The 16,815-nt window shown below is 41.5% G+C and overlaps 1 long non-coding RNA gene across 2 annotated transcripts in view; it reads right to left on the minus strand.

The window, feature by feature from the left end:
- Window positions 1-16,815, minus strand: part of LOC128084669 (uncharacterized) — a 78,519-nt gene that overhangs the window by 57,472 nt on the left and 4,232 nt on the right. The gene's annotated exons all lie outside the window — the stretch shown is intronic.

The following is a 16,815-nucleotide window of genomic DNA, read 5'->3' on the forward strand; positions in this document are numbered from 1 at the left end:
TTCAGGCTGTGACTCCGCAGTTCCCATAGAAGAGGAAAGCAATTGGCTGTTGGGAAAGGCTGCTCTGTGCCTTTTTTGGAGAAAAGCTTCCAGATACTTAGATATTTATTGTAAAACAAGTCAAATTAGCATCAACATTCATGCAAGTTCAGAAAAAATAACTTCCCCTGGAAGCAAAACACTTGTTTTTGCTTCCCATTCCAAACTCAGCACGTCCAGTGCCAGGTGGGATGGCTGCAGTGAGGCAGCCAACTTCACACAGCTCCACCCATGCCAATAGCAGTGGATTCTCCCTGGTTTGGAGTCACAATTCTGTTCAACAGCTCAGGACCTCACACACTTTGGGATTTCAGTACTTCATAGTCTAGAGTTTTTCTGTTTATTTTCCTTTTTGTTAAACAAACCTCAGCAAATATTTAAACGTGATGTTCACAGCAGGCAAATTACAGAACAATCTGCCCAGGGGGAATGTTTCTTCCTAATTGGCACAAGTTGGAGTTTTATGCCTTGGCATACATGGTTCTTAGAGCTTTATCGTTTTATGTTACTTTACCCTCTTTGATGCAGGTATTGAGGTTCTCAGCACAGAGAGACAAAGACGCAGTCTCGAGGCTCATCATTCACAGTTTCCGCAGGGAGCTAGATTTTCAGCCTGTATTTTCTGCCTTTAAAAATTCACTTCAATGCCTCTTTGTATTCTGCTAACTTTCATCCAACTACTATATCTGACAGGACATCCTGCAGCAGGGGACACATCATTTGCTTTACGTATTATAAAAAGTTTGCCTTTCAAATCATGAAACATCTCCTTCCTTTTCTACTGTGGCATGTATAAAGCGGCATCATTGTATTAGTCCTAATTTCACATGCTTCTAGGATAATCTTCCATCACTCCCTCACTCTCCATATTAAACTAATACAAGGTGTAGCGATATCGGTAAGCCTGCTAATGCTTGCTGATGGATAACCCTGTAGTTGTTTAGAAAACAGGAAGAATCTGTGCCCTTGTGCTAAGTAGATGACATGATATACTGACTCCCTTATGCCAGGCAGATAAGAAGTTCTGTTTGGATCAGCTAATTTTGTGAAAGCAGATATTATAAGATCAAGGCAAAGAGATAACTGACCATGCATGAAGACCAGTTTCAACCAGCAAACAGAAGTGAAGAGGAAGACTAATTTCATCTAGAGTGCGTCACGATCACTACCACAAAAAGACTGAGCATGAGCAAGGAGGCAGAATCTTTTTTTAATGATTTGGGAGGAAGTACTGAATATGTACTGTCCATGAAAATCTTTGCATACGTAACACAAGTAATATATATAAGCTAAAGATCTTCTGTACCACATATGCGCAAGTAGGTGGAAGGATCCCCTCATGCATCCAGTGCCAAGAATAAAAGAATGCCTGCTTTCCAACTCTCCAAACTGAGTCTTAGAGAGTTTCCTTACTGACTGATTTACAGTACCAAAACAATCTTTTTATATGAATGCTACCTCATATTTATAAGAGTAATCACTTCTCCCTGAAGACCTTTTATTCCCATAATGCTTCTTTGCACGCAGAATGACTGATAACAGAGCCAGGCTCCCAGTTGACGATGTTCTCCCAACCTACTCTGCATCTGATGTTAGAGATCTTAACCAGGAGCAGTGCTTACTATTGAGTCTGCTGGCAGTCCAAAATCAATTGTTACCAACCTTTTCCATGTTGCAGATCCTAAATATTACACGTTGTACAACAAATCTAAGCAGACAGAGAAGAGGCTTGCTTTCCTTGGTCACACTTAGAAGATCTTCCAAACCACAGATTTAATAAATAACTAAATCAATTGCCCTGAAAAGAGGTACAAGTTTTTCATTTAGTTCAACAAGGTGTTAACATTACAGTACAGCACCATGTGTGCCAGCACTCTGTGCATCTGAAGGAATGATGACCCATAGAATCATCAGAGTGTTTTGCAACTGCAGGAAGATTTAGCTGGGCTCATCTGTGTTTTCCAGACAGATCTCTGAAGCTGGAGAATCCTAAGTCAAAGCAGGGGGTTTAGAGAAATTCTGATTCATTTCCTGTGGCCCTGATTAGCATTAATATATGGAAATTTTCATGCAAAAGTGTAACATTTAAACGTAAAAGTTCCAACCCATATAATAATTACCTATACTTAAAAAAAAAGGTTTTTAAAGACCGGTAAGTGTAAGATAAAAGAATGAGCATATAACTATCATGATAACTATCCTACATAAGTTCAAATAGTTATTGTAGCTGAGATAACAGAATTTTTCTTTCAGAATTCTGACTCAGGAAGAGGCTTACAAGTGTAACTTAAGATTTAATAATTTAATAATTTAATATAAATAAAGCTAGTTGAGAAATACTGGTTGCTTTTCTGAAGAAAATTCTGAACGAGTTTATAATTTGCATTAAAGCACTTTGCTCCACTAACCATTAGACACATCTTTAAGATATATTTTCAAAGCTGAAATGTTTCTTCCCAAAAGCAGAGTTACTTTTTTCCCTTCAAGAAGGAGGAGAGAGAGCAGAAATTAAAACTCAGTACAAAAATCTATGTTTCCATTTTTCCCCTGCAAATTTTCCACAAGCCTGAAAGTTAATTATGCTTACTGCACTGAAACAAAGACCAGACAGGGATCCCTCAACCAGGCATGTGAGGGCCAGACCCTGCAGATCCTGCACAAGGCTACCCAACTCCAGTGCCATCCCCAGTGTATGCTGTGACTGCTGAGCAGCCCCTGCACAGGATCCCAGCTGCTGCTCACCTCCAGTTCAGTTGTGCCTGACCTAACCCACACTGCAGCACAGAACCCGCACTCCTCACACGTGAGTGCCATGAGTTGATATCCCATGTTAGATATCATGCAGGTGAAGAGCAGGCCCACAAAGGGAAGCACACTAGGCCCCCAGCCCAACCTGGAATAACTTATACTTGGCCTAGAAGAATGGCTAAATCCCATGGGCAAATCATCTGGTAACACTCAAAGAAGAGAAAGACAGGAGCTGTGCCAAAGAAAACAGCGGGAGCAGTCTGCCCTGGTGAGTGTCCCTTTCTCCAGGGATACCAGGACCCAGGAGAAGGTGTTCCTCGAGCAGCAATCAGGCAGTGACTTCAGCCAGGATTCTTGTCCTCTCTCTCTGGATTTACACATACCAGATTGCTTGGCTTTGCTTTGAACTCAAGCAGAGAATTGGACAATTCCCTCCTCAAGATGAAGCTAGGGTAGAAATAAGAAAAATGTAAACAAAATTAATCCAGGACAGTGACAACCTGAGGACTGGGGTGGAAGGATTTATTCATTTTCTTGACAATAGCCACAGAGAAAGGAAACAGTCCCCTGCCTCTCCCCAGGGACCTGAATCGAATTCTCAGAGCTGCCAATCAGATCAAGAATTTAACAGCTTTTATTCTGTGGGGAGGCTCTCTGGAGCCAGCAGGTCAGCATCTGGATGCTGCCCCAAGCCTACACAAGCAAAGCAGCCAGAATCAGGAATGTGCCTGGCTTGCCATGCAGTGGGAGATTTTAGAAATGTACAAAGAAGCAGTTTCTCTCTCATTTATGGCAACAAAAAGCTGGAAAATCAGAGAATCCTGAATTACTTCACTGAAACAGTACGGCACAAACTTCAGACCAGAAATCTTTGGCGTTTGGACACAGTGTTGCTGTAAACTCCACTTCGAGAAATTCAGACCCTGACTTGCTCCTGATGATTGATAACCAACTAGTTTCACTGGTTCTCATTTGGAACAGTGGTTCTGGAGGAACTATGCCAGTGCATACAAATAAAGAGACTTTTTATGAGGTTAGCTCTTCTTCCATGACAGTTTGCAAAGAATTAAGTGGCACCTTACGTGACTTTTAGACCACAGCTTGCAAAATTAACTCTCAGAATCACAGAATGGCCCAGATTGAAAGGGACCTCAAGGATCATGAATCTCCATCCCCCTTGCCACGGGCAAACCATTCAGAGTGCAGGAAGGATGATAAGCTCTTAGAGTCAGTTATTGCAAAGCTGTGTCCCAGTTGATTTGCCACTGAATTTAGTGATAATTCCACATACCAAGTGCAAGGTCCTGCACCTGGGTTGGGGCAATCCCAAGCATAGATACAGGTTTGACAGAGAATGGCCTGAGAGCAGCCCTGAGGAGGTAGATTTGGGGGTGTTGATTGATGAAAGAGTCAACAGGAGCTAGCAATGTGCGCTTGTAGCCCAGAAGGCCAACCATATCCTGCGCTGCATCAAAAGATGCATGACCAGCAGTAGATGGAGGGAGGTGATTCTGCCCCTCTGTTCTGCTCTTGTGAGACCCCACCCTGGGGGTGGGACCTCTTATAAGGGCATGTAGCTTTGAACTGGAAGAGGGTAGATTTAGACTACATATTAAGAAGAAATTCTTTACTGTGAGAGTGGTGAGACACTGCAGCACGTTGCCCAGAGAGGTTGTGGATGCCCCCCTCTCAGGAAGCACTCAAGACCAGGCTGGATGGGGCTGTGAGCAACCTGGGCTGAAGGGAGGCGTCCCTGCCTTTAGTGGGGGGTTGGGGTGATCTTAAAGGTCCATTCTAACACAAATCATTCTATGATTCTATGATTCATATTTCTATAAAATTAACTTACATAGGTTAGTTGCAGTGAGTCCATCATATACAATGTTTTTTCCTAAACATCCCTGATGTACACAGTATATTTATTACTACAAGATTTACACAGCTGCTTCTACAGAAACAAACAGGACCATATGGGTACCTCTGATACCAGCAATTCAATCTTTATTTCCTTGCAGTTTTATTTCTTCTGCTTTTGTTAAATGCTCAGCAAGAAAAATCACGGTGCAAAGAATACCAGCCCCTCCTTTGTTCTTTCCTGGGACATTTATTGTGCCGGCATTTTTTTTATGCTGCTTAAAGCATGTTACAACCTATGTAAGATGCCATATTCTTCTGAAAATCCTGGAAAGATTGGGAACCATCTTTTACTGGTAGGGAATTTCCTCAGAAATGGATGAACCAAAGACAGGATCTTCCATTACAAACACTAGAACTAGTCTCAAACTGCAAAACCTTAGTTCCAGTGATTCCAAAAGAAAATTAGCTATAGAGATCTGCCAAATCCAGCACACAGTGAATTACACAAAGGTATCACCAACATTGCCCCATCTTTCCCGTGTACTATTACTCATCCAGAATACAAGAGGACTTCATACTCCACTTGATAAACAAGAATTTTTAGCTACTCTCAAAGAGAAGTACAAGAGTACTAGCAAAGACAGTGACATTATGTTTAGTATACTGCATATTTACCTATACTAAGTCCAAATTATTTTGATATTATCTGTAAGAGGGTGGACAGCATCCATTACAAATGGATCACCTTTCTTTTTAAGGAAAGAGTGTTTCTATATAGAAGAGTCAATGGGAAGAAGTACCAAGGCTTCATTAAGAGCACCAAGCAAAAGGTTATGCAAATAACTGACAGAAAGGCAGGCTGTATTATAGTGAAACTTGCAGATCGATCCAAACTGAGAACTCTGCGTTATTGTTATTCACTCATTTATGGTCCTATTTTCACTTCAGTTTCCATAGTAACCTGTTGTCCTAAATCTGCAGTACTTAGTGCCTTTTAGTGTCATGGACTCTTTTTTACAGCTCTAATTACACCGTCATCCACAAGAGGAAATGGCTAGGATGCTTTTCCCACCACAGAAACATTCAGAAAGTGCTACTCTGTAGACAGAGGGAATATAAAACCCAACCATAAACTTCAGACATCATCCTTTTTGGACAATTCCCATATGTCATAGATCTATGTTTTATTGTTTGGGTTTTGAACGTAGGCCATGGCAAAAATAAGCATGGAATCTGCAGAGGGGAAAAAAAAGATAAGGTTTAGGTTTTTCCTTCCATTTTTCTGATCTGTAGTAAAGAGTAATTAAATATGACAGAAGAATTTCAAAAAATACTTGTAAACTGACTACTCAGTTTTAGATGGATTTAAATATACATAAGCTTGAATGGGGCTGTTGAGCCATATGGCCCAGAAACACCGCCCACTGCCATAGAAATTAAACTCATGAGCTTGTTTGTTCATTTTCACTTAGCTCTCAGGTCTGCATGAAATTTTCTTCTCAGCATATAAGGGATTCAGGTTCGCACCTATGCATTCCAGATAGACTCAATAAGACTTTTGGTGTGCTAATGCTAAGCACATGGAGACCTTTGTCTTCCTACATGCTGGTAAAACACCTGTTACGCTACGTAGATTATTACTGTTATTATTTCTGGCATGGTCACTTCAAAGTACGATATTAAAAACATAAAGGCAGGCAGTCCTTTGGAAACAAGGAATTGGAACAGCAACATCGAGAACTTCTTACAGAACCCTTACTGAAACATCTGGAAGAAGTATCATGTAAAGATTTGTGAAGATAGCTAAAGGGCCAAAACACCTACATTCTGTTTCTAGGTCTATCACTGAGTGAACATAACCTCAAGGAAGCATCTTAAAAATCACACAAAAACAGCACCTACCATATTTTGACTTTTTACAATAGGTAAAGACGTTTTATAAAATTTACGGAAACTGTCTTTTATAAGCGATAATACAAGATTTGCCTATTCACATAGAGCCCTCTACTATTACTCCAGTGGTACAACGGTATTTCAGGATACGGCCAGTCATCATTACCCAAAACCAAAGCCTACTTCCTGCAGCTGCTACTTATTCCTTCCTTCTCTTCACCTTACGGAAAGAGGCTGTGATCCCACCAAACTGCCAAAGAAGCGCTTCCAATAAGTACTCCATAACTTTCTTCAGGTGGAGCCAACAACTAGGCTCTAGCCAGCAACTTAACATTCAACTTTGCCTCATGCTCTCCCAGTGACCAGTGTAAGAGATTACACCAGTTAGTGATTTCATCTTTTACCAACAAAGCTGAATCTGGAAGAAAAATATTTGCCTCTAATCAAGTGTTTTCTTTAGGGGAAGAGAACAACACTAATGAATTAACACCTCTTTCTTATTAACATGCCCTTTAATCTTTCTAATTTTACATAGCTGAGAGGCTTTTCCAGTGCTTCCGACAGGGACCCCTACTCCTTACAAACAGAAGTTGTACAGATATAAAAGTGGTACAAGTGGAACAAGTTTTGGACCTGAGCTTTATTGAGAGAGATGTCTCATTGCCCCACTTCCCAAAATGCTCAAATTGATGTCCATTGGACATGCCAGAAGAGCCTCCTCATGGATTACTCTATGAGAATAAAGTATTTACTTAAAGTACTACCAGGTACTTACTGTTACTCTAAAAAAGGATATGTTGGGATGATAAAGAAAATGCATTGATATCTTAGATAATCATAAATCATAATTGAAAATGGAAGAAAATATTTAACTCATTTTTTGCCCCTAGCTAAACTTAAAAATTCAACTTTCTCTCTGTTCAGATCCTCAGAAGTTCTCTTGGTAAACCTTGATTCAACAACAGTATTTCCAACGTGTGCAAATAAAGTACTTATGTCATGGTGTTTCCAATAAGGCCTTTTGATAACACTTACTCTTCATAAAAGTTATCTCACAAAATTAAAACAAGAGACCCATAAAGCCAGAGTTTCTCTAGCAGATATCTTATTTAGCAGCAGTTTGAACTGCTCCGCTAAACAGCACAACAGAGGTCCAGAGAATACTATGAGCTGTAGCTGAAACACTGAAAGCTTGAACACTCTGCTGCTTTTTTTTTTCCTTTGTATTTAGGAGATTCCCTATGCTCTGAGTATGCCTGCTTCAGTTTAGAAGTGTTTCTTTCTAGGAGAGAAGAAAAAAGATGGCTTGTGTCTTCCATACAGTCAAAAGTAATATAATGTATGGGGCAACTGCAGAGTTGCTTAATGGCTCCACAATCAACAGAAAAAGATCCAGATCTCCGAATCTATTCTACCTGAGTTTCCAATTTAAAAAATAGAAAGTATTAAACTGGTTCTTGAGGTAGTAGTAATGCTGGGGGGAAAATAGGTGGGGACAATGCAGAATGAAACACTGTCTTTCTGCTATATTGTTATGGTTGACGTATATTCACAACACAGCGTGATCCTCAGTTAAAGTCTATCACTAGATAGATCTCAAACCAAAATACCAGGAACACAAAGGCTATGATGTTCTGACCCATACATGCTTCAAAGAAAAAAAAGCAAAAAATATAATACAATCTCAACTAATATTCATTTGAATTTGGGAAACAAGTTTATGTCATTGCTGTGCTCTTACTGTAATCTGTGTGAACAGTTTCTACTGATGCAGGGTACAGATACAGATTGTCTTTACTAAGACAATCACTGAAAGCTTCTCTGAAAGCAACTTGAATAAGGAACAGAAACAAAACTAATTACAGCAAAATCTACACCATAAATATTTTCAAGGTTAGGTAACCTAAAATGTTAGTCATTTAACCACAGTGACCACAGTTATCAAGCTTAGACAGTTACTTAAAAGAAAGCCTGCGACAATCTGAAAAGGCAACTCTTCACCTTTCATGTATATGTATGTAAATGTATCACCAGACACATCAGGTGCATTTATAAGGCAAACAGTATTTATTTTAGTATTCTACATCCTAATTCTCTCTAGAAGCAAGAAGGTGCCGTGATTTACCAACATGTCTTGAACACAACATTCTTCCAAGTCAAATCAGAGGCCATGTTAACTCTACCAGCTTCGGCTTTTTATCCCCTTGAGCTGGTTGCAGTCTGATCCAACTGTACCCTAATCAAACTGTCACCTGCTCCAAGTGTTGGCAGATGTTTCCCAGATGTATCAGAGGCTGCTATTATGACTTCATTGATAATGACACTTGAAAGATTTCCTTTAAAAACAGTTCAGGGCCATTTAAGCTTCAGCACTGGGGGTGCGGTAGAACGTGCATTCTGCCTCCACAATCTGCTCTGCCAGTTTTCTGCATGCAAAACAAGAGCAGATCTCTCATACGTGATGAGTGGGATGTGGGGACTAAATAACTGCTTGGCCACTGGAAGTCCTTGTAAAGTTATGTTCAAAACATGCTTTGGGAAAAAAAGAGATCACTGACTCTCTTGTTTCCAGCCAACATGTGCTTTCAAATTGAAGAAGCCTGTTTCATGGAGTACACTCAGGTGTATATATATATAGATATATTACCTGCGGACATGGCACTGACTGAAAACCACTCAAGAATGAAAACCAAAAAGCATGCAAAGATATGCAATGTTCGTACAGTTAGGGAAAGCAGGAATGCGGCAATAACTGTTCAAACAGGATAGATGGCATTGTACATAGACCAGCCACTACAGACACAGGCATTAAGCTCAAACTACATGGAAAGGAAGAATCCTTTGCTTCTTCTTGCCAGAGGTCACTACTAACAACAACTTCATCCTCCTCAGGGGACAGTGAGTTCCTTTTTCATTCAGTCTGCATGAGGAGGTTAACTCCAGAACCAGCAGGAGCAAGGAAGGCTTCTCTCTGCTTCCTCAGCTTGTCCCTCCGCCTTACCCTGTTCTGTGCACTGGCAGAGAAGTTGAGCATCCTGGATCTTCATACAACATTCATTACTTATGTCACCAAAGGCTCAGCCATCCCTTTATTTAAATCTTATTATCAGATACGACACACCCAGAGAATGTGACCTGGGGTTGGTATTAGGGGCACAAGTTTGTGGCTAAGCATGTGTGAAAAATGTTGAGTTCAGGAGAGAAACTCAGTACCCTGACAATAGAGCTTCTTCCTTCACTATTCTAGTTAATTGCAGCTTACCTCACTTCTCCTCATCAGAAATCTCCTTTGTCCTTCTCACTACCATACTATTAATTGTAGCACGCTCAGCACTGACAGGTGACAAATGAAGTTTAAGTTGGTTCACCACGCTGATCCTTCTTGGCAGAGTATACTGGGCTGGGCCTGACCTTTTTTTGCAGGCTAAGCAAATTTCCCTTCTCTGATATTCTGCTCATGGGATGCTGCTTTGTGGCTGGGCACTGGAGTAGATTTTCACTTCCCACTGCAAGGTTAGGAGGAGTCCTCTCCCGACATAGCAGCCAAAATCATTGGGATGGAGCATATACAGCAGAATGTGGAGAATATTCTTTTGATAACTGAACTGTAACAATCTTTTTTCTATGCAGAAGGAAGTGAACAAGGGGAAATCAGAGTGCTGTCGTAGAGCTGTATCACTGTCAGGCAGCTCACTGACCAGTGGTCTAAACCAAGCCCTCACTTTGGAAAAGCACAGTGCAATAGCAGTCTGCTTCAATGCCACCCATCCTTTCTGAGCAAAGCTACTGTCATTGCCATGAACTACCAAATATTCTGTACAGCTTTCAGCAAACACAGGTTCTCTAACAGAACCACTCAGCAACAGCCAGCTTGCAAGACAACTGGCAGATAAGGGAGTAGGAGGGGTGGCTTGTGCCCATTAAAAAAAGAAACCATAAAGACACATTTCCACAGCAGTGGAAAACAAAGGCACCTCCACAGAAGAAGGTGAAGTCCAGCATTTTTTCTTCTCTTTAATTAATAATCATAGAGGGAAGCACAGCTCAATGCAGCAATGACAATTTTAAGAGTGGGAACTAACTTACTGGAAAAGGTTGAGTAGTAACCCAGACATAACTCCCATCCAGAGTAAATCCAGAAGGGGCCATCAACTCTTTTAAATTCCTTACTATATGCAATGTGAAATCACTTACTGATGATGCAAAACATGACAGTACTCGCATAGGCTATTCAAGAAAAATTAATTGCCTTGATGCGCTACATATATATTGCTGCAACAGAGCAGTGTGTGAACACATTTACACCAATTGTACAGTTAATTTCAGCAATGGAGATATGGCAGAAATGGGAAGGAAATGCAGAATTGTTGTATATCATCTTTTACAAGGTATGTTATTAGGTGATTTATGCAGCAAGCGTGCCTCAGAGATGGGTCATGATAAATTTATGAGGCATGTGTTTTTGACCACACAGTGCTCTTCTCATATCTTGTTTCCAGCTCTGTCTTTCACCAGCTTCTAGAGAGTTTTCTACCTCATACAGGAAATGGGTGATACAGATAACAGAAACTACTCTGCACCAGACATGCTCTGGAAGGGAATAGATGCCATAAGAATTCACAAGTCTGGGAGATGGTAGCACAAGCAGGCTAGCTGAAGAAGTTAAGTCTCACCTCCTAATATACTCATTATATGTATCCACACACGTAGGAAGGACTGACAGTGACCAGTCCTCAATCAGCTAGCCTAAGATACTCTCTACTGTACATGTGTAACTAGACAGAAGCACATGTACTCTACAGAGAGAGTAATCAAACCAGATCTATCACAGAATGATCTATGTCTCAGTTTGCCCACCTGTAAAATTTTATAGCTGGGAGATGCATAGAGAGGACAGAAATTGCATGAGACAAGGACTGTGTGCTAAGCTTGAACTTCCTTTCTGGGAATGATAAAGCAACAAGGAGATACTACCTCATAACAAACAGCTAGAGCACTATCATTTGATAGAGAGTTTCTCTGCAGCCTAAGTACTCAGCTCTGATCTAGAAGGTAGAGGAGAATGCTTATCCTTTTAAATACCTTCAGGAACTGCTGCACTTAGGGAGACAATAATTAGCACGATTGGCTGATTCAGCCTTTAATAACAAGCACTCATTAACCCGGTCAACTCTATACAGCACAATAACAGTCACAACCAAGGTGCGTGCATCCTAGCTGCAGGATCCTTCTCACAGTGGGGATGAGGTTCCACTGTCAACTGAGCTGGTGTTAGCCAGGCACCCAGCTTCCTTCTGCCAAGTTGGAGAGCAAGAGAATAGCTTCCCTTCCCCCAGGGTTTTGCCTGGAAGGGACTGGTGCATTTAATTTAGCACTATGTATCAACTACCCAGCAGCCACACACACACACTCCTACCCCAACCTCTGCCCTCCTTTAGAGTCTCAGGTGGAATTCACTCGCTTGCATTTGCCACTGCTTAATTCAGTCAGAGTAGTAAATAATTCAGCAGTCACTCAGCCAACAAACTGGCAGGCAGCATAAATAGCCCAAAAGGGAGATGGAAGATTGAGAGACTGAGTCTTTGCTGGAGATCCTTTTCTACATGCAGGACTTCAGGCAAGAAGCAGTGCTTCTTCCTTCCCTGCAGTGACATTCTCATTCCCTAAAGAAGCAGAGAGCCTGATGCTCCATGACCGACTGACCACTCACTGATTGAGGTCCTCCTGAACTCAGTCTTTTGCTTAGCTTATAATAGAGGACTTCAGCTTTGGAATCCCTCCATGATCAGCACCAGCAGCAACTGTGCTAGAGCTGAGTATAACTCTGCATCACTGAATAAAGTCTCTTCTCTGTTTTCTCAGCTGTAGAAGAGAAGATCAAAATCCTTTCCAATCGAGTTTAGCACACCAAACAGGAGCAGCTCAAGAAGCCTAATAGTTCTGATGAAAGACCAAACCTTAGCACTTCCAGCCCAGGAGTCACGGAGAACTTTTCGCAGTAGGCTCTTCATGTTACCCTGCATTACAGGCACATAAACTGATCCAAGCTCTTTTGCTGACTTTCCTGATAGACTGCAGCCCATCAAGTTTGGCTATCAAAGACAACACTTCAAACTTCAGATTTTGTGTATAAATGTGGCAATGACCAGGCACAGGTGGCAGAACAGAGGGAAGATCACACTGATTCTCAAAATCACCTCTCCTCCAAACTACATCTCTCCATCTTCACATCAGCTTGATGGGTGTCTTCTCTACCACATCAGCATGCAGAAAGTAAAGAGGCAGGACGCGCCAACTTGCAGAATTGTCAGTTCTCAGGCAAGAGATTTCCCACCTCAAGTCAAGTAGAAAGCAAAAAGCATCACAGGTATCTACAGCAAAGAGCCTTTCCGCAGGGACATTTCATCCTCTTAAATGGTTCAATTTACTCACAGTCTTTCAACATGACAGTAAGCCTTTTCAAAGTCCCAGTCCCTAAGTAAAAGTCAGTCACTGAATACATAAGAAATCCACATTTAGAAGCACTCTGATAGTGTTTCAGAAACACTGTTCTTTCCTGCAAGGCATAAGACCTTTCATAGCTCAAGGTGTATGATGCTCCACCAGAGGTTTGGAGTTTCCTCACTCTCATGTCTGCCAGAGACTGTCAATATTCTACCACTGAAAAAAGCTGGTAGAGCAGGTTACAGGGGTGGAAAAATATATGTTCCTCTCCCTGTTCCTGCTTGGTACACTGCAGTGGGGAAGGGTTAAAGGTATGAAGGAACAGCTACAGACCAATCTTAACATTCACAGAGAAATCAGCCCATTAATTCTGGAGCAGTCAGTGCTGTACAGAAAAAAAAAAAAAAAGGGACTTGGGGGTGTCAGCTGGCTGATGAAAGACTCAACATGAGTCAGTGATTTTGCCCCCCTACTCTGCTCTGAGACCCCCCCCGGAGCACTGTACTGAGTTCTGGGGCCCCCAGCACAAGAAGGACATCAAGCCATTGGAGCAGGTCCGGAGGAGGGCCACAAAGACGACAAGAGGACTGGAATACCTCACTTACAAGGACAGGCCAAGAGAGCTCTTCAGCCTGGAGAAGAAAAGGCTCCAGGGGGACCTTACAGCAGCCTTCCAGTTCCTGAAGGGGCCCTACAGGAAAGCTGCAAAGGGACTTCTTATAAGGGCATGGAGCAACAGGAAGAAGGGAAATGGCTTTAAACTGGACCACGGTAGATTTAGACTAGAAAGAAGAGATGAAAGTTACCTGGTACCGTGTCAGGAGTGCGTCTAACTGACTGAACTCTCACTTCCTTCCCCTTTTGATGGCCTGGACAACACCTGAATATCACTCCTGCTGTTTCAGGCCTGGATGGGAACAATGTGATAGCATGATAGCACAACACAGCCATACTGTGCTTGGTATTCTAGTCCACGAGCATTTGTTTTACATCTATCGCTTGCTACCTCTTCAGAAAGGTCATGGTGTTAGTTTTGCAAAAGACTTGTGGTACAGTATGTCAGGCTTAACCATTGCGACGTAGAAAGAGAAGAGTTGGCCTCTTATTTCTTGTTCCTAGAGTCCTCTCCTCTAACAATGTCTAATCATGTGAAGGGTCATAAGAACAAAGTGCTTAATCTGTGAATGAAAATAGACGATCTCTAAAAAATCAACTACTTGCATGGTAACAAGCATTTTACCTATATTTCTAAAAGGCCCTCGGGGTTCTCTGGAGGGCTAGTCTCAATGGACGTGTGCTGGTGAATTCATTTAGATATTCATTCAAAAACAGGACTAACGATAGTGCTGTTCCATGATGGGCACAAGCTGTCTTTGTAAAGGAAAGCCTCATTTTATTAATCCATTCGAATTCTCTAGTGTCATCAGTGAATATAGGGAACAAGAGATGTAGTATTGTGAAGCAATAGAAATATATATTTTAGCTTTACATTAAAAACTGACTTCCATAGAAATGTTCCAACCTGAGCAATACTTTGGAATGATCCAAGGTAAACACTGTGCTGTTTTGTCTATAAAAACAAACAGTAAACCAAAATATTTGCAATGAGGATTTCCATGATTCTTAAGTTTACAACAGTGATGAAGCTTTTATGAATGTTGTTTTGAAAGCAATTTCTACTCAGAAAAAAACCCAAATTATTACAGGAGAACTATATTAATATGGCTAGTATGTTTTAGCCCATGATCTGAGTGTCAGAGGAAAATACCAATCTACGAAGTCAATATCTCAGGAGACTGTCATGTACTACAAGATTTCCAAAATAAAATCCAAATCTCCAAGCACTTTTGAGAGCCTTAGTGCTGCTAAAAAGACCTGTCTCTCAAACCCCTGGTATCCCTCTAGGTCATGACAAGGGTGGCTGACACAAGCACATCAGGCATCGGGCTGCTTGCACACAATGTGCTCATTAGGCGATCGTCTGCCTCACTCTGCACTGACTCCTTGCTAAAAGACATTCAGTCAGTTTGCACGTGAGGATTGTTGCTGAGGTGGAAAGATGAGTTTCAAAGGAGATGACAGAGCACTGTACAAACATCTCTTAGATAATCAGTTTCTTGAATCAACCCTTGGAGCCATGTAATTACAGGACAGTTGCTATATTCTGCTAAGCAGAAATACCCTTTGCAAGAATCAGAGACATGCAGGTTGGTTTATTAATAACATGTATCACGTGAGCATCCTCTTAGTCCCACTGAAAGGGATGGAATAAAGCGTAATTACAGGACAAAGAACCTTTTTCAAGCTAGACAACGGCTAAGAACTTCCCCTGACAAAAAAAATTCTACATCCTGTCACGTGCTCAGTCACCTGCCACTCACAGTGACAGTAAGTTAGAAAGGAAGTGGTGCTACTGCTGACCACGTTTAGTTCCTGCTTTTAGCTCATGCCTAGGCCCAGCTTGGTGAACAGTGAGGTCACATGAAGCTTCTTACAACAGTTCACAGCAGGGTTGTTCAAACCCCTTTCAGTTTGGCACAGGCAGGCACATATTCCCTGAACCTTGGTCTGAGATTTTGTTTCAAATACACACAGGCCCTCCAAACAGAACCACAGAAAAAGAATAGCCAGGTTGCAAGTCAAATATTCACATGGTTTCCACCTGAAATCCTAAATCCCATCCTGTAAACTGGAACTGACCATATCCCTGCTCCAACCTCAGCCTACATTTGGGGGAAACTTGACCTCGGTTCACTGAAAGGTTTGCAAATCCATACCATGTTTTGGGTTTGTAACAAAACCTCCAAAGCAGACAAAACATTCACGGTTCTAGGGCTACTTTGGACCTTGTTGCCAGAACCATGGTGCCATCTAGTGGTAGCAGCTGGTACGAACAAACACGCCTCTACTTCCCAAACATACACCTCACATGCAGTGTAATTCCAAGTCCAGTGAATATCTTTCTCCCGAAGTGCATCAATTATTTGAGAGGCACAATAGCCACAGTGCTTCATCAGAAGCCATTCACATCCCAAAGAGAATTTTTTCAAAGGGTCCCTGGAAAAGTGAAGAGCAAGTCCTAATTTTCCTATCACTTCCACAGAACTGGTAAGCATCTCCTGCGAAAAGGCAAACCACGGTAAGTTTGAGGGGCAGCAGTTAGTCATTGAACTGGTTTTACACTCAAGTCATTTTTAGAATAAGACTGGCAGCTGCTGAAATTTCACTCTTAATTCCACTGTTATCAGTAATAGCAAAATGTCCCAGTAACTGATTTTAGAGGAAATAGGACTCAGGTTTCACTTTGTATTTTGAGATCTCCCTTCCATAGAGAGCCATACAAATGCACTTAGTTTGCAGGAACTAGCTGCAGATTTTTGGATTCCTGATTTATGTCATATTGTATTCCTCCGTATTGTAGTTTTCTTAAGTACTGAGCAACCAAAGCAACTCCCAGATTTAAATCACAACCTTTGTGGAGAAAACAACAAAAAATCAAGCTCCTTATGCCTCACTTCAAACACTGCTAAAGGAATTCAGCTCATTACATGCCCCATGTGATGGGGTTAGGGCAACACGAATTCCTACTTCTTAGTGAAGTTGCGGCAACTGGTGTTCCTGCTCTAAATACTGCTCTGGTTTTAAGGAGCCTTCAGTGAGATTTAAGTTCTTGAGTTTTACCTTTCAGCCAAAGCAGAGCAAGAACACAAACTTGGTTGGTTAACACAGCTCAGCCAGCGTGTAGGAATGCAGTTACCAACACTCTTCTTCTTATGCACTGAGTCACTTTTCCTACAAGCAGATATGAGCCACATCTCAAAGAAAGACATCTAT

The sequence above is a fragment of the Tympanuchus pallidicinctus genome, unplaced genomic scaffold, assembly GCF_026119805.1.
Source record: "Tympanuchus pallidicinctus isolate F22 unplaced genomic scaffold, pur_lepc_1.0 scaffold28, whole genome shotgun sequence".
Taxonomy (NCBI): domain Eukaryota; kingdom Metazoa; phylum Chordata; class Aves; order Galliformes; family Phasianidae; genus Tympanuchus; species Tympanuchus pallidicinctus.